This window comes from Lissotriton helveticus, chromosome 11 (genome assembly GCF_964261635.1).
Source record: "Lissotriton helveticus chromosome 11, aLisHel1.1, whole genome shotgun sequence".
Lineage (NCBI taxonomy): Eukaryota > Metazoa > Chordata > Amphibia > Caudata > Salamandridae > Lissotriton > Lissotriton helveticus.
This window is the reverse complement of record NC_136072.1, coordinates 39,889,395-39,917,263: the sequence shown is the minus strand read 5'-3', so window position 1 is coordinate 39,917,263 and position 27,869 is coordinate 39,889,395. Positions and strand designations below refer to the sequence as shown.

The 27,869-nt window shown below is 52.6% G+C and overlaps 3 non-coding genes across 3 annotated transcripts; 2 read left to right on the top strand and 1 right to left on the bottom strand.

Annotated features, from left to right (window-relative positions):
* The first annotated feature begins 6,183 nt into the window (after window positions 1-6,183).
* On the top strand, window positions 6,184-6,255 carry TRNAG-UCC (transfer RNA glycine (anticodon UCC)). The gene has a single exon. It is a non-coding gene; the product is annotated as a tRNA-Gly (tRNA).
* A 2,833-nt stretch (window positions 6,256-9,088) lies between these two features.
* TRNAG-CCC (transfer RNA glycine (anticodon CCC)) lies at window positions 9,089-9,160 on the top strand. The gene has a single exon. It is a non-coding gene; the product is annotated as a tRNA-Gly (tRNA).
* A 6,184-nt stretch (window positions 9,161-15,344) lies between these two features.
* TRNAG-CCC (transfer RNA glycine (anticodon CCC)) lies at window positions 15,345-15,416 on the bottom strand. The gene has a single exon. It is a non-coding gene; the product is annotated as a tRNA-Gly (tRNA).
* Between the last annotated feature and the right edge of the window lie 12,453 nt (window positions 15,417-27,869).

The following is a 27,869-nucleotide window of genomic DNA, read 5'->3' as shown; positions in this document are numbered from 1 at the left end:
AACCTTGTTCTTTAGTGACCAATGTGTCCCAAACAATTTTGAGAAAATCTTCGTCACCCCCCTGTAACTTACCAGACTCACCTAGCAGTCCCTCAGGGACCCCCTCAACAAGATTTGGGAGTGGTTCCCCCGTTTTTGTATCTAAATCTATACTATCTATACTGATACCATTATCCACACCAGTAAGGCAAGTATTAGCCTGCGGAACATTAGTACCTGCTCTATTTGAAGCCAGGAGACGACGGTTATTAAAAAAATGTGCCCTCGCAATTTTTGCCTTTTTCCGGGCATAAGCTGATCTGGCAAGACATTTTCTTATATGTGCAGCATCTCTTTTATTAACACTAGCTGGCTGCTTTAACATATCAAATTGTTTGGGGATACCTAAGTCTGAGCCTTGGGTTTTTGACAACAAAATCTGGGTGGGCTTAGAAGATATCGACAAAGGAATAGCTGATAGCTCCAATGGAGGGGTTGGTGAGAGGTGATGGATATCCGCCTTTACTATCAAGGGACGGGGACCTGACAGGCGTTCAGAGTTTTTGCCGAGGCAATGTTGCCTAAAGATGATTTTTTAGAAAATACTAAGTCCTGGGATAGTCTTCGCGCTGCCTCTAACTCCACTGATACTCTATGTTGCATTTTACAGATTTCATTATCCATGGCTATATTAGTCTTGACAATGAAATCATCGAGTGTCCCATTAGGTTTTTGCCCTCCCTTAGCAGTTTTGCTATGAGTACCCCGTGTGCACATGATAAATATAGGAATAAAATACAATTAAAACCTGAACATGTGATAACAAATTAGACAAGGGGGTGGGCCAGACCAGTCCTTTCAGTCCTCGAACGGCCTCAAATGGCCCGCTCTTAGCCCGGTCTTCGCCCCGAGCTGCGTCCCGCGCTGCGGGAGGATAGACCTAAGATATAGGGACCGTAAAGGGCGGGGGGCGGGACAACAGGGAGAGCGGACCGGAAGGTGTCACTCGGTCACGCAGGGACTCCTGGGATATGGAGTCCCCGCAACGCTCGCAGCCCCGCTGTCAGCCTCAGCCCAGTGCCTGGACTACTTCCTCCCAGTCAAGCGTGCAGCCCCACTCACTCCTGGCGATGCGGCACCCGCGAAGCGGGTGCGGCGAGGTTCAGGGTTCAAGGTCCGGTGAAAAAACGGGCAAGTCCTCCTCCAGCCAGAAAGCTCCTCACCGTAAGAGCTTGTTTAAAAGCGGTCCCACAAATAGCAAGGCAGTAGGGGTTTAAAAGGCCTCCAGAGGGCGGGGGGCGGGACAACAGGGAGAGCGGACCGGAAGGTGTCACTCGGTCACGCAGGGACTCCTGGGATATGGAGTCCCCGCAACGCTCGCAGCCCCGCTGTCAGCCTCAGCCCAGTGCCTGGACTACTTCCTCCCAGTCAAGCGTGCAGCCCCACTCACTCCTGGCGATGCGGCACCCGCGAAGCGGGTGCGGGGAGGTTCAGGGTTCAAGATCTGGTGCAAAAACGGGCAAGTCCTCCTCCAGCCAGAAAGCTCCTCACAGTAAGAGCTTGTTTAAAAGCGGTCCCCACTCACTACCCCTGGGCAAAAGGCCCCACCAGCAGCCCCAAAAAATCGACAAAAACCACAAAATCCGGCACAATCCCAGCCCATCCATGGCCTCAATGATGTTTAAATTCAAGAAGACACCCCACAGGAAGACTAGGCCCATGCACCACTCACTACCCCTGGGCAAAAGGCCACACCAGCAGCCCCCAAAAAACGACAAAAACCACAAAATTCAGCACAATCCCAGCCCATCCATGGCCTCAATGGTGTTTAAATTCAAGAAGACACCCCACAGAAAGACTAGGCCCATGCACCACTCACTACCCCTGGGCAAAAGGCCCCACCAGCAGCCCCAAAAAATCGACAAAAACCACAAAATTCAGCACAATCCCAGCCCACCCATGGCCTCAATGATGTTTAAATTCAAGAAGACACCCCACAGAAAGACTAGGCCCATGCACCACTCACTACCCCTGGGCATAATGGATGAAAGCTAGGCAAAATGGGTGCAGGCCTCAGACACTGCCTGTCTTCAAAATGGCCCCTTGAACCCCAAGCACATGTGGAGGGCCTGCCTGTACCAGCACTCAAGATGGCCACCACCACCCACATGGCCAGTCCACATCAACAGAACACCCCCCAAAAAACTAAAAACACAAAAATCACCACAATCCAATGCCATCCAGGATGTTTACATTAAAGAAACCCCACAGGCAGACTCAGTCCATGCACCACTCACTACCCCTGGGCAAAAGGCCCCACCAGCAGCCCCAAAAAAACGACAAAAAACACAAAATTCAGCACAATCCCAGCCCATCCATGGCCTCAATGGTGTTTAAATTCAAGAAGACACCCCACAGAAAGACTAGGCCCATGCACCACTCACTACCCCTGGGCAGAAGGCCCCACCAGCAGCCCCAAAAAATCGACAAAAACCACAAAATTCAGCACAATCCCAGCCCACCCATGGCCTCAATGATGTTTAAATTCAAGAAGACACCCCACAGAAAGACTAGGCCCATGCACCACTCACTACCCCTGGGCATAATGGATGAAAGCTAGGCAAAATGGGTGCAGGCCTCAGACACTGCCTGTCTTCAAAATGGCCCCTTGAACCCAAAGCACATGTGGAAGGCCTGCCTGTACCAGCACTCAAGATGGCCACCACCACCCACATGGCCAGTCCACATCAACAGAACACCCCCAAAAAAACTAAAAACACACAAAAATCACCACAATCCAATGCCATCCAGGATGTTTACATTAAAGAGACCCCACAGGCAGACTCAGTCCATGCACCACTCACTACCCCTGGGCAAAAGGTCACAACAGCAGCCCCAAAAAAATCGACAAAAAACACAAAATTCAGCACAATCCCAGCCCATCAATGGCCTCAATGATGTTTAAATTCAACAAAACAGTTGAATCATGCACCCATAACTAACCCTGGTCCTACTGGATACTGTGGCTACCCACAATATATTTTATTTAATGTTCTGAAAAAGTTCCAAAATTGTAGTTGCAGCAACTGTAATGCCCCAAACAAACTTACTTGTGAAAGTTGATTTCTAATCCAAAAGTGATCCAAAGAAAGTAAAAAAGGCCTTAAATCCAAATATCCAGCAGCATCCACAAAGAGTAATCCGTCCAGGTCAAGGTCCAAATGACAGTGACCAGCACATGAAGAAAGCACTGGGAGGAGCCTGCTGTACAGGAACAGGAAATTTGGAGACTGTGGGGCACTTCCTTCCAAAATGGACTCCTTGCTAAAAAAAGTGCAGGCAAATGTCAACCTGAGGAGTGATTCTGATAAAAATCATCATTTTCTGAAGGTTTATGCTGTTTGCTGGTGGATTTTTTGTGCGAAATTGCAAAATCTGTATTTTGCGAGTGCGAGATTGTTGCTGCCCGCCGCACCTACGTGTTTGCAATTGCGAACTCTCGCGATGCGTGCTGCTGTGCAAGGTGGCAAGGCGCGATGACGTAATCGCGGTCGACAAACTCCCGCGGGATCCCGCAGCAAGATCCAAAATGGCGCAGCACTAGCAAAATATCGAGAAAAACAACTCGGCAAACGCTGAATGACGGTAAGTGAACGCCGCTCGCCGCAAAATTGTATCACCGCCGTGTGCGAATTTACGGATTTTCTGCAAATTCGCTAGAGTTCGCGGATTGCGAATTTACCGAAAATCCGCAAATTCCGCGAGCGGAACGGATTTTACGCCCATGCTTATTCATTATCCTACTATATGATAAGTTTCATAAAGCAGAGTCACCACTCACATGTGCTGGTAATAAATATGTTACAGTGGACAGCCAATGAAAGGGATGAGGCCCGACCACACATTATAACTGAGGCATCTCTATGTTAAAAAGCATTTCTAGGCAATGTCTAGCCTCTGAAAAAAATATGCAAGATGCATCGATAAATCTGGCAAAAGTCCCCAACATTTTGTGCATACTTGTGCTCTCACCTGAATGTAGCACCACCTTGTAGCCGTCAGAGGTAACTGCGGCTCACAAAATGTTTCTTCAGAGGGCAAGTTGAGAGGAATCCAAGAGGCAGATGTCCATAGAAAGAGCCTCCGACTACAGCAGGAAGGTTGGATGCTTCAAATTTGCATAGTTTCCTGTCCAACGTCCTCTCACGTCCCGAACGCCCACGTCACTCCGCTGAATGCTCCTCATCTGCATAAAGAGAACACTTTCACAGAGTGGCGCAGCGGAAGCGTGCTGGGCCCATAACCCAGAGGTCGATGGATCGAAACCATCCTCTGCTAAATTTGCTTGATTTTCCTTCCAAGGACAAAGCTGTCATTTCCAGGCTGCCGGAAAGGAAAAGCGCAAGCTTGTGCCAGCTAAGTGAGAAAAGACTTCTCAACTATCTGTGTCTGCTGAAATACAAGAGAGGGATCGTCAAAGGATCCACCCTGTACTTTGAATGTAAAGACACACAATAATAAGCATAAATGACTGGTGGGACCTTCAAACACTTTTCTGGGCAGGCTTTGAATTTCATTCTTCCCTTTTTGTTCTGCTCTTAACTTTCTCCTGGGCATTTCATGGAATGTTCTCTCTTTCTCTTTCCTGCTTTGCTTCCCTTGCTGCCTCTATATGTTCATATCTATTATTTGTACTGCTGCTTTCCATTCTTCTCTTCTGCACAGCTTTGTCCTTGGTTTCAATCCCCAGTTCCTTACCCTCTGCTAAAAACTTTCTACTGCTTTTCATGTTGGTATCTAAACCAAATGCACCATTGAAGCTGGTGCAAGATAGACATTGAACTCTGGGTCATAACATTCAGAACCGAGGACGCACAGATCAGAGGGCGGTGGTGGTATAGTGGTGAGCATAGCTGCCTTCCAAGCAGTTGACCCGGGTTTGATTCCTGGCCAACGCACTACAAATACTTATATATTCTGCAAGCAGGATATATTTTAATGCAACATGTCACAAAATGGAAATATCATGAACAGATTAATCAGTCATATATAAAAAAATAAACAAATACGTAGGCAAACATCTCGATCACCCCTTTCGCTATATTCATTGTCCTAATATATGATAAGTTTCATAAAGCATAGTCACCACTCACATGTGCTGGTAATAAATATGTTACAGTGGGCAGCCGATGAAAGGGATGAGGCCCGACCACACATTATAACTAAAGCATCTCTATGTTAAAAAGCATTTCTAGGCAATGTCTAGCCTCTGAAAAAAATATGCAAGATCCATCGATATATCTGGCAAAAGTCCCCATCATTTTGTGCATACTTGTGCTCTCACCTGAATGTAGCGCCACCTCGTAGCCGTCGGAGGTAACTGCGGCTCACAAAATGTTTCATCAGAGGGCAAGTTGAGAGGAATCCAAGAGGCAGATGTCCATGGAAAGAGCCTCTGACTGCAGCATCAAAGTTGGATGCTTCAAATTTGCATAGTTTCCTGTCCAACGTCCTCTCACGTCCTAAACGCCCACGTCACTCCGCTGAATGCTCCTCATCTGCATAAAGAGAACACTTTTGCCAAGGTCAGAGTGGCGCAGCGGAAGCGAGCTGGGCCCATAACCCAGAGGTCGATGGATCGAAACCATCCTCACTAATTTTGCTTGATTTTTCTTCCAAGGACCAAGCTGTCATTTCCAGGCTGCCAACAAGGAAAAGCGCAAGCTTTTGCCAGCTATGTGAGAAAAGACTTCTCAACTATCTGTGTCTGCTGAAATACAAGAGAGGGATCGTCAAAGGATCCACCCTGTACTTTGAATGTAAAGACACACAATAATAAGCATAAATGACTGGTGGGACCTTCAAACACTTTTCTGGGCAGGCTTTGAATTTCATTCTTCCCTTTTTGTTCTGCTCTTATCTATCTCCTGGGCATTTCATGGAATGTTCTCTCTTTCTCTTTCCTGCTTTGCTTCCCTTGCTGCCTCTATATGTTCATATCTATTATTTGTACTGCTGCTTTCCATTCTTCTCTTCTGCACAGCTTTGTCCTTGGTTTCAATCCCCAGTTCCTTACCCTCTGCAAAAAACGTTCTACTGCTTCTCATGTTGGTATCTAAACCAAATGCACCATTGAAGCTGGTGCAAGATAGACATTGAACTCAGGGTCATGACGTTCAGAACCGAGAGCACACAGATCAGAGGGCGTTGGTGGTATAGTGGTGAGCATAGCTGCCTTCCAAGCAGTTGACCCGGGTTCGATTCCCGGCCAACGCAGTACAAATACTTATATATTCTGCAAGCAGGATATATTTTAATGCAACATGTCACAAAATGGAAATATCATGAACAGATGAATCAGTCATATATAAAAAAATAAACAAATACGTAGGCAAACATCTCGATCGCCCCTTCTGCTATATTCATTGTCCTAATATATGATAAGTTTCATAAAGCATAGTCACCACTCACATGTGCTGGTAATAAATATGTTACAGTGGGAAGACAATGAAAGGGCTGAGGCCCGACCACACATTATAACTAAAGCATCTCTATGTTAAAATGCATTTCTAGGCAATGTCTAGCCTCTGAAAAAAATTATGCAAGATCCATCGATAAATCTGGCAAAAGCCCCCATCATTTTGTGCATACTTGTGCTCTCACCTGAATGTAGCGCCACCTCGTAGCCGTCGGAGGTAACTGCGGCTCACAAAATGTTTCATCAGAGGGCAAGTTGAGAGGAATCCAAGAGGCAGATGTCCATGGAAAGAGCCTCTGACTGCAGCATCAAAGTTAGATGCTTCAAATTTGAATAGTTTCCTGTCCAACGTCCTCTCACGTCCTAGACGCCCACGTCACTCCGCTGAATGCTCCTCATCTGCATAAAGAGATCACTTTCGCCAAAGAGCAGAGTGGCGCAGCGGAAGCGTGCTGGGCCCATAACCCAGAGATCGATGGATCGAAACCATCCTCTGCTAATTTTGCTTGATTTTTCTTCCAAGGACCAAGCTGTCATTTCCACGCTGCCAGAAAGGAAAAGCGCAAGCTTGTGCCAGCTATTTGAGAAAAGACCTCACCTATCTGTGTCTGCTGATATACAAGAGAGGGATCGTCAAAGGATCCACCCTGTACTTTGAAAGTAAAAACACACAATAAGAAGCATAAATGACTGGTGGGACCTTTAAACACTTTCTTGGGCAGGCTTTGATTTCATTCTTCCCTTTTTGTTCTGCTCTTAACTTTCTCCTGGGCATTTCATGGAATGTTCTCTCTTTCTCTTTCCTGCTTTGCTTCCCTTGCTGCCTCTATATGTTCATATCTATTATTTGTACTGCTGCTTTCCATTCTTCTCTTCTGCACAGCTTTGTCCTTGGTTTCAATCCCCAGTTCCTTACCCTCAGCAAAAAACGTTCTACTGCTTTTCATGTTGGTATCTAAACCCAATGCACCATTCAAGCTGGTGCAAGATAGTCATTGAACTCTGGGTCGTAATATTTAGAACCGAGAGCACACATGTCAGAGGGCGTTGGTGGTATAGTGGTGAGCATAGCTGCTTCCCAAGAAGTTGACCCGGGTTCGGTTCCCGGCCAAAGCATTACAAATACTTATATATTCTGCAAGCAGGTTATATTTTAGTTCAACATGTCACATAATGGAAATATCATGAACAGATTAATCAGCCATATATAAAAAAATAAAAAAATACGTAGGCAAACATCTCGATCGCCCCTTCTGCTATATTAATTGTCCTAATATATGATAAGTTTCATAAAGCAGAGTCACCACTCACATGTGCTGGTAATAAATATGTTACAGTGGGCAGACAATGAAAGGGCTGAGGCCCGACCAGACATTATAACTCCAGCATCTCTATGTTAAAAAGCATTTCTAAGCAATATCTAGTCTCTGAAAAAAATATGCAAGATCCACCGATAAATCAGGCAAAAGTCCCTAACATTTTGTGCATACTTCTGCTCTCACCTGAATGTAGCGCCACCTTGTAGCTGGCGAAGGTAACTGCGGCTCACAAAATGTTTTTATCAGAAGGCAAGTTGAGAGGAATCCAAGAGGCAGATGTCCATGGAAAGAGCCTCTCACTGCAGCAGGAAGGTTGGATGCTTCAAATGTGCATAGTTTCCTGTCCAACGTCCACAACGCTCCCAAACGCTCAAAAGCCTCACACCGGGCAAGCCCTTACCAGGTAGATCTCTGGCTCCCAGGTTAACCCAAATCCTGAGCTTGTTATCGCTAGTATCACAGAGAGAGATATAGAGGGTTCAAGAGCTGCTGTCTTGATAAAGGTTTGAAAGGGCTAGTGCCTGAGAGTGTCTGACTTTCAGTTATGACTGATTGTGAGAGGGGAAGATGACGTTTTTCTGCACCCAGCATGCCTTGCGAAATACTTAGGCAAATGAGGTAAGAGCCTGACCAATCCCACGCTACTCTGCTGAATGCTCCTCATCTGCATAAAGAGAACACTTTGACAACAGAGCAGAGTGGCGCAGCGGAAGCGTGCTGGGCCCATAACCCTGAGGTCGATGGATAGAAACCATCCTCTGATAATTTTGCTTGATTTTTCTTCCAAGGACCAAGCTGTCATTTCCAAGTTGCCAGAAAGGAAAAGCGCACACTTGTGCCAGCTATTTGAGAAAAGACTTCTCAACTATCTGTGTCTGCTGATATACAAGAGAGGGATCGTCAAAGGATCCACCCTGTACTTTGAAAGTAAAGACACACAATAATAAGCATAAATGACTGGTGGGACCTTCAAACACTTTTCTGGGCAGGCTTTGAATTTCATTCTTCCCTTTTTGTTCTGCTCTTATCTATCTCCTGGGCATTTAATGGAATGTTCTCTCTTTCTCTTTCCTGCTTTGCTTCCCTTGCTTCCTCTATATGTTCATATCTATTATTTGTACTGCTGCTTTCCCTTCTTCTCTTCTGCACAGCTTTGTCCTTGGTCTCAATCCCCAGTTCCTTACCCTCAGCAAAAAACCTTCTACTGCTTTTCATGTTGATATCTAAACCAAATGCACCATTGAAGCTGGTGCAAGATAGTCATTGAACTCTGGGTCGTAATATTTAGAACTGAGAGCACACGTGTCAGAGGGCATTGGTGGTATAGTGGTGAGCATAGCTGCTTCCCAAACAGTTGACCCGGGTTCGATTCCCGGCCAACGCAGTGCAAATACTTATATATTCTGCAAGCCGGATATATTTTAGTTCAACATGTCACAAAATGGAAATATCATGAACAGATTAATCAGCCATATATAAAGAAATTAAAAAATATGTAGGCAAACATCTCGATCGCCCCTTGTGCTACATTCATTGTCCTAATATATAAGTTTCATAAAGCTAAGTCACCAATCACATGTGCTGGTAATAAATATGTTATTTTGGGCAGACAATGAAAGGGCTGAGGCCCGACCAGACATTATAACTCCAGCATCTCTATGTTAAAAAGCATTTCTAGGCAATTTCTAGCCTCTGAAAAAAATATGCAAGACCCACTGATAAATCTGGCAAAAGTCCGTAACATTTTGTGCATACTTGTGCTCTCACCTGTATGTAGCGCCACCTCGTAGCTGTCGAAGGTAACTGCAGCTCACAAAATGTTTTATCAGAAGGCAAGTTGAGAGGAATCCAAGAGGCAGATGTCCATGGAAAGAGCCTCTCACTGCAGCAGGAAGGTTGGATGCTTCAAATTTGCATACTTTCCTGTCCAACGTCCACAACGCTCCAAAGCCTCACCCTCACCGGGTAGATCTCTGGCTCCCAGGTAAAGCCAAATCCTGAGCATGTTAGCGCTAGTATCACAGAGAGAGATATAGAGGGTTCAAGAGCTGCTGTCTTGATAAAGGTTTGAAACGGCTAGTGCCTGAGAGTGTCTGACTTTCAGTTATGACTGATTGTGAGAGGGGAAGATGAAGTTTTTCTGCACCCAGCATGCCTTGCGATATACTTAGGCAAATGAGGTGAGAGCCCGACCAATCCCACGCTACCCTGCTGAATGCTCCTCATCTGCATAAAGAGAACACTTTCCCAAAGCAGCAGAGTGGCGCAGCGGAAGCGTGCTGGGCCCATAACCCAGCGGTCGATGGATCGAAACCATCCTCTGCTAATATTGCTTGATTTTTCTTCCAAGGACCAAGCTGTCATTTCCAGGCTGCCAGCAAGGAAAAGCGCAATCTTTTGCCAGCTATGTGAGAAAAGACTTCTCAACTATCTGTGTCTGCTGAAATACAAGAGAGGGATCATAAAAGGATCCACCCTGTACTTTGAAAGTAAAGACACACAATAATAAGCATAAATGACTGGTGGGACCTTCAAACACTTTCCCGGGCATGCTTTGAATTTCATTTTTCCCTTTTTGTTCTGCTCTTATCTATCTCCTGGGCATTTCCTGGAATGTTCTCTCTAAACATTACGACCCTGAGTTCAATGTCTATCTTGCACCTGCTTCAATGGTGCATTTGGTTTAGATACCAACATGAAAAGCAGTAGAAAGGTTTTAGCAGATTGTAAGGAACTGGGATTGAAACCAAGGACAAAGCTGTGAAGAAGAGAAGAATGGTGAGCAGCAGTACAATTAATAGATATGAACATACAGAGGCAGCATGGGAAGCAAAGCAGGGAAAAGAAAGAGTGAACATTCCAGGAAATGCCCAGGAGCTAGATAAGAGCAGAACAAAAAGGGAAGAATGAAATTCAAAGGATGCCCAGAAAAGTGTTTGAAGGTCCCACCAGTCATTTATGCTTATTATTGTATGTCTTTACTTTCAAAGTACAGGGTGGATCCTTTGACGATCCCTCTCTTGTATTTCAGCAGACACAGATAGTTCAGAAGTCTTTCCTAACATAGCTGGCACAAGCTTGGGCTTTTCCTTGCTGGCAGCCTGGAAATGACAGCTTGGTCCTTGGAAGTAAAATCAAGCAAAATTAGCAGAGGAGGGTTTCGATCCATCGACCTCTGGGTTATGGGCCCAGCACGCTTCTGCTGCACCACTCTGCTGCTTTTTGAGAGTGTTCTCTTTAAGCAGATGAGGAGCATTCAGCAGAGTAGCGTCGGAATGGTCGGGCTCTCACCTCATTTGCCTAAGTATATCGCAAGGCATGCTGGGTATAGAAAAACTTCATCTTCCCCTCTCACAATCAGTCATAACTGAAAGTCAGACACTCTCAGGCACTAGCCATTTCAAACCTTTATCAAGACAGCAGCTCTTGAACCCTCTATATCTCTCTCTGTGATACTAGCGCTAGTATGCTCAGGATTTGGCTTTACCTGGGAGCCAGAGATCTACCCGGTGTGGGCTTGCCAGGTGTGAGGCTTTTGAGCGTTGGACAGGAAACTATGCAAATTTGAAGCATCCAACCTTCCTGCTGCAGTGAGAGGCTCTTTCCATGGACATCTGCCTCTTGGATTCATCTCAATTTTTCCTAGGATGAAACATTTTGTGAGCCGCAGTTACCTCCGATGGCTACAAGGTGGCGCTACATTCAGGTGAGAGCACAAGTATGCACAAAATGTTAGGGACTTTTGACAGATTTATCGGTGGATCTTGTATATTTTTTTCAGAGGCTAGACATTGCCTAGAAATGCTTTATAACATAGAGATGCTAGAGGTATAATTTTCTGGTCGGGCCTCAGCCCTTTCATTGTCTGCCCACTGTAACATATTTATTACCAGCACATGTAAGTGGTGACTCTGCTTTATGAAACTTATCATATATTAGGACAATGAATGTAGCAGAAGGGGCGATCGAGCGGTTTGCCTACATATTTTATTATATATGGCTGATTAATCTGTTCATGATATTTCCATTTTGTGACATGTTGAATTAAAATATATCCTGCTTGCAGAATATATAAGTATTTGCATTGCGTTGGCCGGGAATCGAACCGGGGTCAACTGCTTGGGAAGTAGCTATGCTCACCACTATACCACCAACGCCCTCTGACAGGTGCTCTCTCGGTTCTAAACATTACGACCCCGAGTTCAATGTCTATCTTGCACCAGCTTCAATGGTGCATTTGGTTTAGATACCAACATGAGAAGCAGTAGAAAGTTTTTAGCAGATTGTAAGGAACTGGGATTGAAACCAAGGACAAAGCTGTGCAGAAGAGAAGAATGGAAAGCAGCAGTACAAATAATAGATATGCACATATAGAGGTAGCATGGGAAGCAAAGCAGGGAAGAGAAAGAGAGAACATTCCATGAAATGCCCAGGAGATAGATAAGAGCAGAACAAAAAGGGAAGAATGAAATTCAAAGCCTGGCCAGAAAAGTTTTTGAAGGTCCCACCAGTCATTTATGCTTATTATTGTGTGTCTTTACTTTCAAAGTACAGGGTGGATCCTTTGACAATCCCTCTCTTGTATTTCAGCAGACACAGATAGTTGAGAAGTTTTATATCACATAGCTGGCACAAGCTTGCGCTTTTCCTTTCTGGCAGCGTGGAAATGACAGCTTGGTCCTTGGAAGAAAAATCAAGCAAAATTAGCAGAGGATGGTTTTGATCCATCGACCTCTGGATTATGGGCCCAGCACGCTTCTGCTGCGCCACTCTGCTCCTTTTTGAGAGTGTTCTCTTTATGCAGATGAGGAGCATTCAGGGGAGTGACGTGGGCGTTCGGGACATGAGAGGACGATGGGCAGGAAACTGTGCAAATTTGAAGCATCCATCCTACCTGCTGCAGTCAGAGGCTCTTTCCATGGACATCTGCCTCTTGGATTCATCTCAATTTTCCCTATGATGAAACATTTTGTGAGCCGCAGTTACCTCCGATGGCTACAAGGTGGCGCTAAATTCGGGTGAGAGCACAAGTATGCACAAAATCTTGGGGACTTTTGCCAGATTTATCGATGGATTTTGCATATTTTTTTCAGAGGCTAGACATTGCCTAGAAATGCTTTTTAACATAGAGATTTTTTAGTTACAATGTGTGGTCGGGCCTCAGCCCTTTCATTGTCTGCCCACTGTAACATATTTATTACCAGCTCATGTGAGTGGTGACTCTGCTTTATGAAACTTATCATATAGTAGGACAATGAATATAGCAGAAGGGGTGATCGAGATGCTTGCCTACAAATTTGTTTATTTTTTATATAATGGCTGATTAATCTATTCAGGATATTTCCATTTTGTAACATGTTGCATTAAAATATATCCTGCTTGCAGAATATATAAGTTTTTGTACTGCGTTGGCCGGGAATCGAACCCGGGTCAACTGTTTAGAAGGCAGCTATGCTCACCACTATACCACCACACCCTCTGATCTGTGCAGTCTCAGTTCTAAACATTCCGACCCTGAGTTCAATGTCTATCTTGCACCAGCTTCAATGGTGCATTTGGTTTAGATACCAACATGAGAAGCAGTAGAAAGTTTTTAGCAGAGGGTAAGGAACTGGGATTGAAACCAAGGACAAAGCTGTGCAGAAGAGAAGAATGGAAAGCAGCAGTACAAATAATAGATATGAACATATAGAGGCAGCAAGGGAAGCAAAGCAGGAAAGAGAAAGAGAGAACATTCCAAGAAATGCCTAGGAGATAGATAAGAGCACAATGAAAAGGGAAGAATGAAATTCAAAGCATTGCCCAGAAAAGTGTTTGAAGGTCCCACCAGTCATTTATGCTTATTATTGTGTGCCTTTACTTTCAAAGTACAGGGTGGATCATTTGATGATCCCTCTCTTGTATTTCAGCAGACACAGATAGTTGAGAAGTCTTTTCTCACATAGCTCGCACAAGCTTGCGCTTTTCTGTGCTGGCAGCCTGGAAATGACAGCTTGGTCTTTGGAAGAAAAATCAACGAAAATTAGCAGAGGATGGTTTCGATCCATCGACCTCTGGGTTATGGGCCCAGCATGCTTCCGCTGCGCCACTCTGCTCCTTTCTAAAAGAGTTCTCTTTATGCAGATGAGGAGCATTCAGCGGAGTGACGTGGGCGTTCGGGACGTGAGAGGGCGTTGGACATGAAACTATGCAAATTTGAAGCATCGAACCTTCCTGCTGCAGTCAGCGGCTCTTTCCATGGACATCTGGCTCTTGGATTCCTTTCAACTTGCCCTCTGATGAAACATTTTGTGAGCCGCAGTTACCTCCGACGGCTACAAGGTTGCGCTACATTCAGGTGAGAGCACAAATATGCACAAAATATTGGGGACTTTTGCCAGATTTATCGATGGATTTTACATATTTTCTTCAGAGGCTAGACATTACCTAGAAATGCTTTTTAACATAGAGATGCTTTAGTTATAATGTGTGGTCGGGCCTCAGCCCTTTCATTAATAAGATACACAGATAGTTCAGAAGTCTTTTCTAACATAGCTGGCACAAGCTTGCGCTTTTCCTTGCTGGCAGCCTGGAAATGACAGCTTGGTCCTTGGAAGTAAAATCAAGCAAAATTTGCAGAGGATGGTTTCGATCCATCAACCTCTGGGTTATGGGCCTAGCACGCTTCCGCTGCGCCACTCTGCTGCTTTGGGAAAGTGTTCTCTTTATGCAGATGAGGAGCATTCAGCAGAGTAGCGTGGGATTGGTCGGGCTCTCACCTCATTTGCCTAAGTATATCGCAAGGCATGCTGGGTATAGAAAAACTTCATCTTCCCCTCTCACAATCAGTCATAACTGAAAGTCAGACACTCTCAGGCACTAGCCGTTTCAAACCTTTATCAAGACAGCAGCTCTTGAACCCTCTATATCTCTCTCTGTGATACTAGCGCTAGCATGCTCAGGATTTGGCTTTACCTGGGAGCCAGAGATCTACCCGGTGAGGGCTGAGGCTTTTTAGCGTTTGGGAGCGTTCGGGACGTTGGACAGGAAACTATGCAAATTTGAAGCATCCAACCTTCCTGCCTTAGTGAAAGGCTCTTTCCATGGACATCTGCCTCTTGGATTCCTCTCAACTTGCCTTCTGATAAAACATTTTGTGAGCCGCAGTTACCTTTGACAGCTACAAGGTGGCGCTACATTCAGGTGAGAGCACAAGTATGCACAAAATGTTAGGGACTTTTGACGGATTTATCGGTGGATCTTGTATATTTTTTTCAGAGGCTAGATATTGCCTAGAAATGCTTTATAACATAGAGATGCTAGAGTTATAATGTCTGGTCGGGCCTTAGCCCTTTCATTGTCTGCCCACTGTAACATATTTATTGCCAGCACATGTGAGTGGTGACTCTGCTTTATGAAACTCATCATATAATAGGACAATGAATGTGGCAGAAGGGGCGATCGAGAGGTTTGCCTACGTATTTGTTTATTTTTTTATATATGACTTATTAATCTGTTCATGATATTTCCATTTTGTGACATGTTGAATTAAAATATATCCTGTTTGCAGAATATATAAGTATTTGCATTGCGTTGGCCGGGAATCGAACCCGGGTCAACTGCTTGGGAAGCAGCTATGCTCACCACTATACCACCAACGCCCTCTGATAGGTGTGCTCTCGGTTCTAAATATTATGACCCAGAGATCAATGACTATCTTGCACCAGCTTCAATGGTGCATTTGGTTTAGATACCAACATGAAAAGCAGTAGAACGTAATTTGCAGAGGGTAAGGAACTGGGGATTAAAACCAAGGACAAAGCTGTGCAGAAGAGAAGAATGGAAAGCAGCAGTACAAATAATAGATATGCACATATAGAGGTAGCATGGGAAGCAAAGCAGGGAAGAGAAAGAGAGAACATTCCATGAAATGCCCAGGAGATAGATAAGAGCAGAACAAAAAGGGAAGAATGAAATTCAAAGCCTGGCCCAGAAAAGTTTTTGAAGGTCCCACCAGTCATTTATGCTTATTATTGTGTGTCTTTACTTTCAAAGTACAGGGTGGATCCTTTGACAATCCCTCTCTTGTATTTCAGCAGACACAGATAGTTGAGAAGTTTTATATCACATAGCTGGCACAAGCTTGCGCTTTTCCTTTCTGGCAGCGTGGAAATGACAGCTTGGTCCTTGGAAATAAAATCAAGCAAAATTAGCAGAGGATGGATTCGATCCATCGACCTCTGGATTATGGGCCCAGCACGCTTCTGCTGTGCCACTCTGCTCCTTTTTGAGAGTGTTCTCTTTATGCAGATGAGGAGCATTCAGGGGAGTGACGTGGGCGTTCGGGACATGAGAGGACGATGGGCAGGAAACTGTGCAAATTTGAAGCATCCATCCTACCTGCTGCAGTCAGAGGCTCTTTCCATGGACATCTGCCTCTTGGATTCATCTCAATTTTCCCTATGATGAAACATTTTGTGAGCCGCAGTTACCTCCGATGGCTACAAGGTGGCGCTAAATTCGGGTGAGAGCACAAGTATGCACAAAATCTTGGGGACTTTTGCCTGATTTATCGATGGATTTTGCATATTTTTTTCAGAGGCTAGACATTGCCTAGAAATGCTTTTTAACATAGAGATTTTTTAGTTACAATGTGTGGTCGGGCCTCAGCCCTTTCATTGTCTGCCCACTGTAACATATTTATTACCAGCTCATGTGAGTGGTGACTCTGCTTTATGAAACTTATCATATAGTAGGACAATGAATATAGCAGAAGGGGTGATCGAGATGCTTGCCTACAAATTTGTTTATTTTTTATATAATGGCTGATTAATCTATTCAGGATATTTCCATTTTGTGACATGTTGCATTAAAATATATCCTGCTTGCAGAATATATAAGTTTTTGTACTGCGTTGGCCGGGAATCGAACCCGGGTCAACTGTTTAGAAGGCAGCTATGCTCACCACTATACCACCACACCCTCTGATCTGTGCAATCTCAGTTCTAAACATTACGACCCTGAGTTCAATGTCTATCTTGCACCAGCTTCAATGGTGCATTTGGTTTAGATACCAACATGAGAAGCAGTAGAAAGTTTTTAGCAGAGGGTAAGGAACTGGGATTGAAACCAAGGACAAAGCTGTGCAGAAGAGAAGAATGGATAACAGCAGTACAAATAATAGATATGAACATATAGAGGCAGCAAGGGAAGCAAAGCAGGAAAGAGAAAGAGAGAACATTCCAAGAAATGCCTAGGAGATAGATAAGAGCACAATGAAAAGGGAAGAATGAAATTCAAAGCATTGCCCAGAAAAGTGTTTGAAGGTCCCACCAGTCATTTATGCTTATTATTGTGTGCCTTTACTTTCAAAGTACAGGGTGGATCCTTTGATGATCCCTCTCTTGTATTTCAGCAGACACAGATAGTTGAGAAGTCTTTTCTCACATAGCTCGCACAAGCTTGCGCTTTTCTGTGCTGGCAGCCTGGAAATGACAGCTTGGTCTTTGGAAGAAAAATCAACGAAAATTAGCAGAGGATGGTTTCGATCCATCGACCTCTGGGTTATGGGCCCAGCATGCTTCCGCTGCGCCACTCTGCTCCTTTCTAAAAGAGTTCTCTTTATGCAGATGAGGAGCATTCAGCGGAGTGACGTGGGCGTTCGGGACGTGAGAGGGCGTTGGACATGAAACTATGCAAATTTGAAGCATCGAACCTTCCTGCTGCAGTCAGCGGCTCTTTCCATGGACATCTGGCTCTTGGATTCCTTTCAACTTGCCCTCTGATGAAACATTTTGTGAGCCGCAGTTACCTCCGACGGCTACAAGGTTGCGCTACATTCAGGTGAGAGCACAAATATGCACAAAATATTGGGGACTTTTGCCAGATTTATCGATGGATTTTACATATTTTCTTCAGAGGCTAGACATTACCTAGAAATGCTTTTTAACATAGAGATGCTTTAGTTATAATGTGTGGTCGGGCCTCAGCCCTTTCATTAATAAGATACACAGATAGTTCAGAAGTCTTTTCTAACATAGCTGGCACAAGCTTGCGCTTTTCCTTGCTGGCAGCCTGGAAATGACAGCTTGGTCCTTGGAAGTAAAATCAAGCAAAATTAGCAGAGGATGGTTTCGATCCATCAACCTCTGGGTTATGGGCCTAGCACGCTTCCGCTGCGCCACTCTGCTGCTTTGGGAAAGTGTTCTCTTTATGCAGATGAGGAGCATTCAGCAGAGTAGCGTGGGATTGGTCGGGCTCTCACCTCATTTGCCTAAGTATATCGCAAGGCATGCTGGGTATAGAAAAACTTCATCTTCCCCTCTCACAATCAGTCATAACTGAAAGTCAGACACTCTCAGGCACTAGCCGTTTCAAACCTTTATCAAGACAGCAGCTCTTGAACCCTCTATATCTCTCTCTGTGATACTAGCGCTAGCATGCTCAGGATTTGGCTTTACCTGGGAGCCAGAGATCTACCCGGTGAGGGCTGAGGCTTTTGAGCGTTTGGGAGCGTTCGGGACGTTGGACAGGAAACTATGCAAATTTGAAGCATCCAACCTTCCTGCCTTAGTGAGAGGCTCTTTCCATGGACATCTGCCTCTTGGATTCCTCTCAACTTGCCTTCTGATAAAACATTTTGTGAGCCGCAGTTACCTTTGACAGATACAAAGTGGCGCTACATTCAGGTGAGAGCACAAGTATGCACAAAATGTTAGGGACTTTTGACAGATTTATCGGTGGATCTTGTATATTTTTTTCAGAGGCTAGATATTGCCTAGAAATGCTTTATAACAGGGGTGCCCAAACCTGTCCTGGCGGGCCGTATCCATGCCAGATTTTTGGGATATCCCCATCTGGTGGTCACGGTTCGATCCCCGGCGCCGGCGGCAGATCAGAGTGCCCAGGACGGGGTCCATGTGACCCGGGCAGTCCTATCCCCTGGGTGTACGTGGTTGTCCGACATGTCGGCCGGATGTGCTTTTACGTACCGGATCGGAATCGGCCCCCATAAAATCATACGTAAAGTATATAGCAAATCAACCTGAAATCTGCTGGGTCAGAAAGGGCTCGATTCCGATCCGTGTCGGAAGGTTAGGAGTCCGTACGAATTTGTCGGGACGGCATGGCAGAGTGCCCGGGATGGGCTCCATGGCTCTTGGGCAGTCGTCCCCCGGGCGTCCGGGGCTCCATCCAGGCCGACGGCATGGCAGAGTGCCCGGGACGGGCTCCATGCGTCCCGGGCATTCGTCCCCCGGGCGTCCGGGGCTCCATCCAGGCCGGCGGCATGGCAGAGTGCCCGGGTCGGGCTCCATGCGTCCCGGGCATTCGTCCCCCGGGCGCCTGAAACTGCTGGGTCAGAAAGGGCTCGATTCCGATCCGTGTCGGAAGGTTAGGAGTCCGTACGAATTTGTCGGGACGGCATGGCAGAGTGCCCGGGATGGGCTCCATGGCTCTTGGGCAGTCGTCCCCCGGGCGCCCGGGGCTCCATCCCGGCCGACGGCATAGAAACGTGCCCAGGACGGGCTCCATGCGTCCCGGGCCTCCGCCCCCCGGGCGCCCGGGGCTCCATCCAGGCTGACGGCATGGCAGAGTGCCCGGGTCGGGCTCCATGGCTCTTGGGCATTCGTCCCCCGGGCGTCCGGGGCTCCATCCAGGCCGGCGGCATGGCAGAGTGCCCGTGTCGGGCTCCATGCATCCCGGGCATTCGTCCCCCGGGCGCCTGAAACTGCTGGGTCAGAAAGGGCTCGATTCCGATCGGTGTCGGAAGGTTAGGAGTCCGTACGAATTTGTCGGGACGGCATGGCAGAGTGCCCGGGATGGGCTCCATGGCTCTTGGGCAGTCGTCCCCCGGGCGCCCGGGGCTCCATCCCGGCCGACGGCATAGAAACGTGCCCAGGACGGGCTCCATGCGTCCCGGGCCTCCGCCCCCCGGGCGCCCGGGGCTCCATCCAGGCTGACGGCATGGCAGAGTGCCCGGGACGGGCTCCATGCATCCCGGGCATTCGTCCCCCGGGCGCCCGGGGCTACATCCAGGCTGACGGTATGGCAGAGTGCCCGGGTCGGGCTCCATGGTTTTCACGGTGGTCCTCCCCTGGGTGTCAGGGGGCTCCTGGCCGACGGCATGGAAAAGTGCCCAGGACGGGCTCCATGCGTCCCGGGCATTCGTCCCCCGGGCGTCCGGGGCTCCATCCAGGCCGACGGCATGGCAGAGTGCCCGGGTCGGGCTCCATGGTTTCCAGGGTGGTCCTCCCCAGGGTGTCGGGGCGCTCCAGGCCGACGGCATGGAAAAGTGCCCAGGACGGGCTCCATGCGTCCTGGGCATTTGTCCCGGGACGGGGACGGGGTGGGGAAGAGTCCAGGCGGCTTCACCTCCATGCCCGGCCATCTGATCGCCCAGATTTCCTTGGCCATCTGGTCGCCCGCAACGCTTTCCTATGGGGGGGGGACCAGATGGCCGAACTTCCCTGGAAGTCCCGATGAGGTGCCATTCGCCTCCCGGATCCCAGCGAGGGCTCCATGAGGTCGGGTTCTTTCACGCCTTGGGTCCCCTCTGTCACCTCGCGTGCACAGATTGCAAGAAAGGGGGGTAATTTCCCTCCGGATTACTAGGGGCAGGGTATGCCCGGACACCCCTCCAGGGCTGGTGGTTCTCTGCCATGGGGACCAGATAGGCTATGCCTGGGCAACACCTCCCTAGGCCACCCGGGGCTTCCTTCCTCCAGGCCAACTGCATGTCAAATTGCCCAGGACGGGCTCCATGGCTCTTGGGCAGTCGTCCCCCGGGCGTCCGGGGCTCCATCCAGGCCGACGGCATGGCAGAGTGCCCGGGACGGGCTCCATGCGTCCCGGGCCTTCGTCCCCCGGGTGTCCGGTGCTCCATCCAGGCTGACAGCATGGCAGAGTGCCCGGGTCGGGCTCCATGGTTTTCAGGGTGGTCCTCCCCTGGGTGTTGGGGCGCTCCAGGCCAATGGCATGGAAAAGTGCCCAAGACGGCCTCCATGCGTCCCGGGCATTCGTCCCCCGGGCGTCCGGGGCTCCATCCAGGCTGACGGCATGGGAGAGTGCCCGAGTCGGGCTCCAAGGTTTTAATGGTGGTCCTCCCCTGGGTGTCGGGGCGCTCCAGGCCAATGGCATGGAAAAGTGCCCAGGACGGGCTCCATGCGTCCCGGGCATTCGTCCCGGGACGGGGACGGGGACAGGGTCGGGAGAGTCCAGGCGGCTTCACTTCCGTGTCCAGCCATCTGATCGCCCAGATTCCCTCGGCCATCTGGTCGCCCGGATCCCCTCGGGCATCTGGTCGCCCGCAACGCTTTCCTATGGGGCGACCAGATGGCCGAACTTCCCTGGAAGTCCTGATGAGGTGCCATTCGCCGCCCGGATCCCAGCGAGGGCTCCAGGAGGTCGGGTACATTCGCGCCTTGGGTCCCCTCTGTCACCTCGCGTGCACAGATTACAAGAAAAGGGGGTAATTTTCCTCCGGATTACTAGGGAGAAGGGAACGCCCGGACACCCCTCCGAGGCTGGTGGTTCTCTGCCATGGGGACCAGATGGGCTATGCCTGGGCAACACCTCCCTAGGCCACCCGGGACTTCCTTCCTCCAGGCCAACTGCATGTCAAATTGCCCAGGACGGGCTCCATGGCTCCTGGGCAGTCGTCCCCCGGGCGTCCGGGGCTCCATCCAGGCCGATGGCATGGAAAAGTGCCCAGGACAGGCTCCATGCGTCCCGGGCATTCATCCCCCGGGCGTCCGGGGCTCCATCTAGGCTGACGGTATGGAAGAGTGCCCAGGTTGGGCTCCATGGTTTTCACGGTGGTCCTCCCCTGGGTGTCTGGGGGCTCCAGGCCAAATGCATGGAAAAGTGCCCAGGACGGGCTCCATGCGTCCAGGGCATTCGTCCCCCGGGCGTCCGGGGCTCCATCCAGGCCGACGGCATGGCAGAGTGCCCGGGTCGGGCTCCATGGTTTCCAGGGTGGTCCTCCCCAGGGTGTCGGGGCGCTCCAGGCCGACGGCATGGAAAAGTGCCCAGGACGGGCTCCATGCGTCCTGGGCATTCGTCCCGGGACGGGGACGGGGACGGGGTGGGGAAGAGTCCAGGCGGCTTCACCTCCATGCCCGGCCATCTGATCGCCCAGATTTCCTCGGCCATCTGGTCGCCCGCAACGCTTTCCTATGGGGGGGGGGGACCAGATGGCCGAACTTCCCTGGAAGTCCCGATGAGGTGCCATTCGCCTCCCGGATCCCAGCGAGGGCTCCGTGAGGTCGGGTTCTTTCACGCCTTTGGGTCCCCTCTGTCACCTCGCGTGCACAGATTGCAAGAAAGGGGGGTAATTTCCCTCCGGATTACTAGGGGCAGGGTATGCCCGGACACCCCTCCAGGGCTGGTGGTTGTCTGCCATGGGGACCAGATAGGCTATGCCTGGGCAACACCTCCCTAGGCCACCCGGGGCTTCCTTCCTCCAGGCCAACTGCATGTCAAATTGCCCAGGACGGGCTCCATGGCTCTTGGGCAGTCGTCCCCCGGGCGTCCGGGGCTCCATCCAGGCCGACGGCATGGCAGAGTGCCCGGGACGGGCTCCATGCGTCCCGGGCCTTCGTCCCCCGGGTGTCCGGGGCTCCATCCAGGCTGACAGCATGGCAGAGTGCCCGGGTCGGGCTCCATGGTTTTCAGGGTGGTCCTCCCCTGGGTGTTGGGGCGCTCCAGGCCAATGGCATGGAAAAGTGCCCAAGACGGCCTCCATGCGTCCCGGGCATTCGTCCCCCGGGCGTCCGGGGCTCCATCCAGGCTGACGGCATGGGAGAGTGCCCGAGTCGGGCTCCAAGGTTTTCAGGGTGGTCCTCCCCTGGGTGTCGGGGCGCTCCAGGCCAATGGCATGGAAAAGTGCCCAGGACGGGCTCCATGCGTCCCGGGCATTCGTCCCAGGACGGGGACGGGGACAGGGTCGGGAGAGTCCAGGCGGCTTCACTTCCGTGTCCAGCCATCTGATCACCCAGATTCCCTCGGCCATCTGGTCGCCCGGATCCCCTCGGGCATCTGGTCGCCCGCAACGCTTTCCTATGGGGCGACCTGATGGCCGAACTTCCCTGGAAGTCCCGATGAGGTGCCATTCGCCGCCCAGATCCCAGCGAGGGCTCCAGGAGGTCGGGTACATTCGCGCCTTGGGTCCCCTCTGTCACCTCGCGTGCACAGATTACAAGAAAAGGGGGTAATTTTCCTCCGGATTACTAGGGAGAAGGGAACGCCCGGACACCCCTCCGAGGCTGGTGGTTCTCTGCCATGGGGACCAGATGGGCTATGCCTGGGCAACACCTCCCTAGGCCACCCGGGGCTTCCTTCCTCCAGGCCAACTGCATGTCAAATTGCCCAGGACGGGCTCCATGGCTCCTGGGCAGTCGTCCCCCGGGCGTCCGGGGCTCCATCCAGGCCGACGGCATGGAAAAGTGCCCAGGACAGGCTCCATGCGTCCCGGGCATTCATCCCCCGGGCGTCCGGGGCTCCATCTAGGCTGACGGTATGGAAGAGTGCCCAGGTCGGGCTCCATGGTTTTCACGGTGGTCCTCCCCTGGGTGTCTGGGGGCTCCAGGCCAAATGCATGGAAAAGTGCCCAGGACGGGCTCCATGTGTCCAGGGCATTCGTCCCCTGGGCGTCCGGGGCTCCATCTAGGCTGACGGTATGGCAGAGTGCCCAGGTCGGGCTCCATGGTTTTCACGGTGGTCCTCCCCTGGGTGTCTGGGGGGCTCCAGGCCGAAGGCACGGAAAAGTGCCCAGGACGGGCTCCATGCGTCCCGGGCATTCGTCCCCCGGGCATCCGGGGATCCATCCAGGCTGACGGCATGACAGAGTGCCCGGGTCGGGCTCCATGGGTCCCGGGCAGCCCTCCCCCGGGCGTCCGAGCTCCCACCGCCAGGCCGACGGCATGTCAAAGTGCCCAGGACGGGCTCCATGAGTCCGGGACAGTCCTCCCCCGGGCGTCCGGGACACCCATCTCCAGGAGGCCACCGGCATTGGCAAAGTACCCAGGACGGGCTCCATGGGTCCCGGGCAGACCTCCCTCGGGCGTCCTGGGCACCCATCTCCATGAGGCCAACGGCATTGGCAAAGTACCCAGGACGGGCTCCATAGGTCCCAGGCAGACCACCCCCCGGGCGTCCGGGGCTCCCACCTCCAGGCCGACGGAATGTCAAAGTACCCAGGACGGGCTCCATGGGTCCCGGGCAGCTTCCCCCGGGCGTCCGGGGCACCCACCTCCGGGCCGACGGCATGTCAAAGTACCCAGGACGGGCGCCACGGGTCCCGGGCATTCCTCCCCCAGGTCGTCCGGGCCCTAGAGCTCCGGTGGGCCAACCTGCGCCTGAGGCCCAGCCGGGGTCCAAGAGCCCTGCCTTGCATGGGCAGGCAGGCAGGAACCCTACCGCGAAGGCTAGGGATGGATGGGGAGCTGGGAGTCCTTTCGATCCCGGCCCTCTGGTCGCCCGCGATGCTTTCCAATGGGGCGACCAGATGGCCGGGCTTCCCTGGAAGTCCCGATGAGGTGCCATTCGGCTCCCGGATCCCAGCTAGGGCTCCATGAGGTCGGGTTCTTTTACGCCTTGGGTCCCCTCTGTCACCTCGCGTGCACGGATTGCAAGAAAGGGGGGTAATTTCCCTCCGGATTACTAGGGGCAGGGTACGCCCGGACACCTCTCCAGGGCTGGTGGTTCTCTGCCCGGGGGACCAGATGAGATATGCCTGGGCAACACCTCCCCCGGGCGTCTGGGGGCTCCATTCTCCGGGCCAACGGCATGGCTCAATGCCCAGGACGGGCTCCACGTGTCCCGGACAGACCTCCCCTGGGCGTCCGGGGCACCCATCTCCAGGAGGCCAACGGGATGGCAAAGTACCCGGGAAGGGCTCCACGGGTCCCGGGCAGCCTTCCCCCGGGCGTCCGGGGCTCCCACCTCCAGGCCGACGGCATGTCACACTGCCCAGGACGGGCTCCATGGGCCCCGGACAGACCTCCCCGGGCGTCCGGGGCACCCATCTCCAGGAGGCCAACGGGATGGCAAAGTACCCGGGAAGGGCTCCACGGGTCCCGGGCAGCCTTCCCCCGGGCGTCCGGGGCTCCCACCTCCAGGAGGCCAACGGGATGGCAAAGTACCCGGGAAGGGCTCCACGGGTCCCGGGCAGCCCTCCCCCGGGCGTCCGGGGCTCCCACCTCCAGGACGACGGCATGTCAAAGTGCCCAGGGCGGGCTCCACGGGCCCCGGGCAGCCCTCCCCCCGGGCGTTCGGGGCACACATCTCCAGGAGGCCAACGGCGTTGCAAAGTACCCGGAAAGGGCTCCACGGGTACCGGGCAGTCCTCCCCCGGGCGTCCGGGGCACCCATCTCCATGAGGCCAACGGCATTGGCAAAGTACCCGGGAAGGGCTCCACGGGTCCCGACCAGGCTTCCCACGGGCGTCCCGGGCACCCTCCTCCAGGCCGACGGCATGTCAAAGTGTCCAGGACGGGCTCCATGGGTCCCGGGCAACCCGCTCCCGGGCGTCCGGGGCTCCCACCTCCAGGCCGACGGCATGTCAAAGAGCCCAGGACGGGATCCACGGGTACCGGGCAGTCCTCCCCCGGGCTTCCGGGGCTCCCATCTCCAGGCCAACGGCATGGATCAATGCCCAGGACAGGCTCCATGGGTCCCGCGCAGGCCTCCCCCAGGCGTCCGGGGCAACCATCTCCATGAGGCCAACGGCATTGGCAAAGTACCCGGGAAGGGCTCCACGGGTCCCGGGCAGGCCTCCCCCGGGCGTCCAGGGCACCCACCTCCAGGCCGACGGCATGTAAAAGTGCCCAGGACGGGCTCCATGGGTCCCGGGCAGCCCGCCCCCGGGCATCTGGGGCACCCATCTCCAGGAGGCCAACGGCGTTGCAAAGTACCCGGGAAGGGCTCCACGGGTACCGGGCAGTCCTCCCCCGGGCGTCCGGGGGCTCCCTTCTCCAGGCCAACGGCATGGTTCAATGCCCAGGACGGGACGTCAAGTGGCCAGGACGGGCTCCATGCGTCCCGGGCATTCATCCCGGGACGGGGACGGGGTGGGGAAGAGTCCAGGCGGCTTCACCTCCATGCCCGGCCATCTGATCGCCCAGATTCCCTCGGCCATCTGGTCTCCCGGATCCCCTCGGGCATCTGGTCGCCCGCAACGCTTTCCTATGGGGGGGGACCAGATGGCCGAACTTCCCTGGACGTCTTAATGAGGTGCCATTCGCCTCCCGGATCCCAGCGAGGGCTCCATGAGGTCGGGTTCTTTCACGCCTTGGGTCCCCTCTGTCACCTCGCGTGCACAGATTGCAAGAAAGGGGGGTAATTTGCCTCCGGATTACTATGGGGCAGGGTATGCCCGGACACCCCTCCAGGGTTGGTGGTTCTCTGCCATGGGGACCAGATGGGATATGCCTGGGCAACACCTCCCTAGGCCACCCGGGGCTTCCTTCCTCCAGGCCAACTGCATGTCAAATTGCCCAGGACGGGCTCCATGGCTCTTGGGCAGTCGTCCCCCGGGCGTCCGGTGCTCCATCCAGGCCGACGGCATGGCAGAGTGCCCGGGACGGGCTCCATGCGTCACGGGCCTTCGTCCCCCGGGCGCCCGGGGCACCATCCGGGCTGACGGCATGGCAGAGTGCCCGGGACGGGCTCCATGCGTCCCGGGCATTCGTCCCCCGGGCGTCCGGGGCTCCCTTTCCCCGGGCCAACGGCTTGTCAGAGTGCCCAGGACGGGCTCCACGGGCCCCGGGCGTCCGGGGCTCCCTTCCCCGGGCCAGCGGCATGTCAGAGTGCCCAGGACGGGCTCCACGGGCCCCGGTCATCCGGGGCACCCTTCCCCGGGCCAGCGGCATGTCAGAGTGCCCAGGACCAGTTCCACGGGTCCCGGGCAGTCCTCCCCCGGGCGTCCGGGGCTCCCTTCCCCGGGCCAAAGCATTTCAGAGTGCCCAGGACGGGCTCCACGGGTCCCAGGCGTCCAGGGCTCCCTTCCCCGGGCCAACGGCTTGTCAGAGTGCCCAGGACGGGCTCCACGGGCCCCGGGCGTCCGGGGCTCCCTTCCCCGGGCCAGCGGCATGTCAGAGTGCCCAGGACGGGCTCCACGGGCCCCGGTCATCCGGGGCACCCTTCCCCCGGCCAGCGGCATGTCAGAGTGCCCAGGACCAGTTCCACGGGTCCCGGGCAGTCCTCCCCCGGGCATCCGGGGCTCCCTTCCCCGGGCCAAAGCATTTCAGAGTGCCCAGGACGGGCTCCACGGGTCCCGGGCGTCCAGGGCTCCCTTCCCCGGGCCAACGGCTTGTCAGAGTGCCCAGGACGGGCCCCACGGGCCCCGGGCGTCCGGGGCACCCTTCCCCGGGCCAGCGGCATGTCAGAGTGCCCAGGACGAGTTCTACGGGTCCCGGGCAGTCCTCCCCCGGGTGTCCGGGGCTCCCTTCCCCGGGCCAAAGCATTTCAGAGTGCCCAGGACGGGCTCCACGGGTCCCGGACGTCCGGGGCTCCCTTCCCCGGGCCAACGGCATACAGGAGTGCCCAGGACGGGCTCCACAGGTCCCGGTCGTCTGGGGCTCCCTTCCCCGGGCCAACGGCTTGTCAGAGTGCCAAATACGGGCTCCACGGGTCCCGGTTGTCTTGGGCTCCCTTCCCCGGGCCAACAGCTTGTCAGAGTGCCCAGGACAGGCTCCACGGGTCCCGGGCAGCCCGCCCCCCGGGCGTTCGGGGCACCCATCTCCAGGAGGCCAACGGCGTTGCAAAGTACCCGGGAAGGGCTCCACGGGTACCGGGCAGTCCTCCCCCGGGCGTCCGGGGGCTCCCTTCTCCAGGCCAACAGCTTGTCAGAGTGCCCAGGACGGGCTCCACGGGTCCCGGGCAGTCCTCCCCCGGGCCAACAGCAGGTCAGAGTGCCCAGGACGGGCTCCACGGGTCCCGGGCAGCCCGCCCCCTGGGCGTTCGGGGCACCCATCTCCAGGAGGCCAACGGCGTTGCAAAGTACCCGAGAAGGGCTCCACGGGTACCGGGCAGTCCTCCCCCGGGGGTCCGGGGGCTCCCTTCTCCAGGCCAACAGCTTGTCAGAGTGCCCAGGACGGGCTCCACGGGTCCCGGGC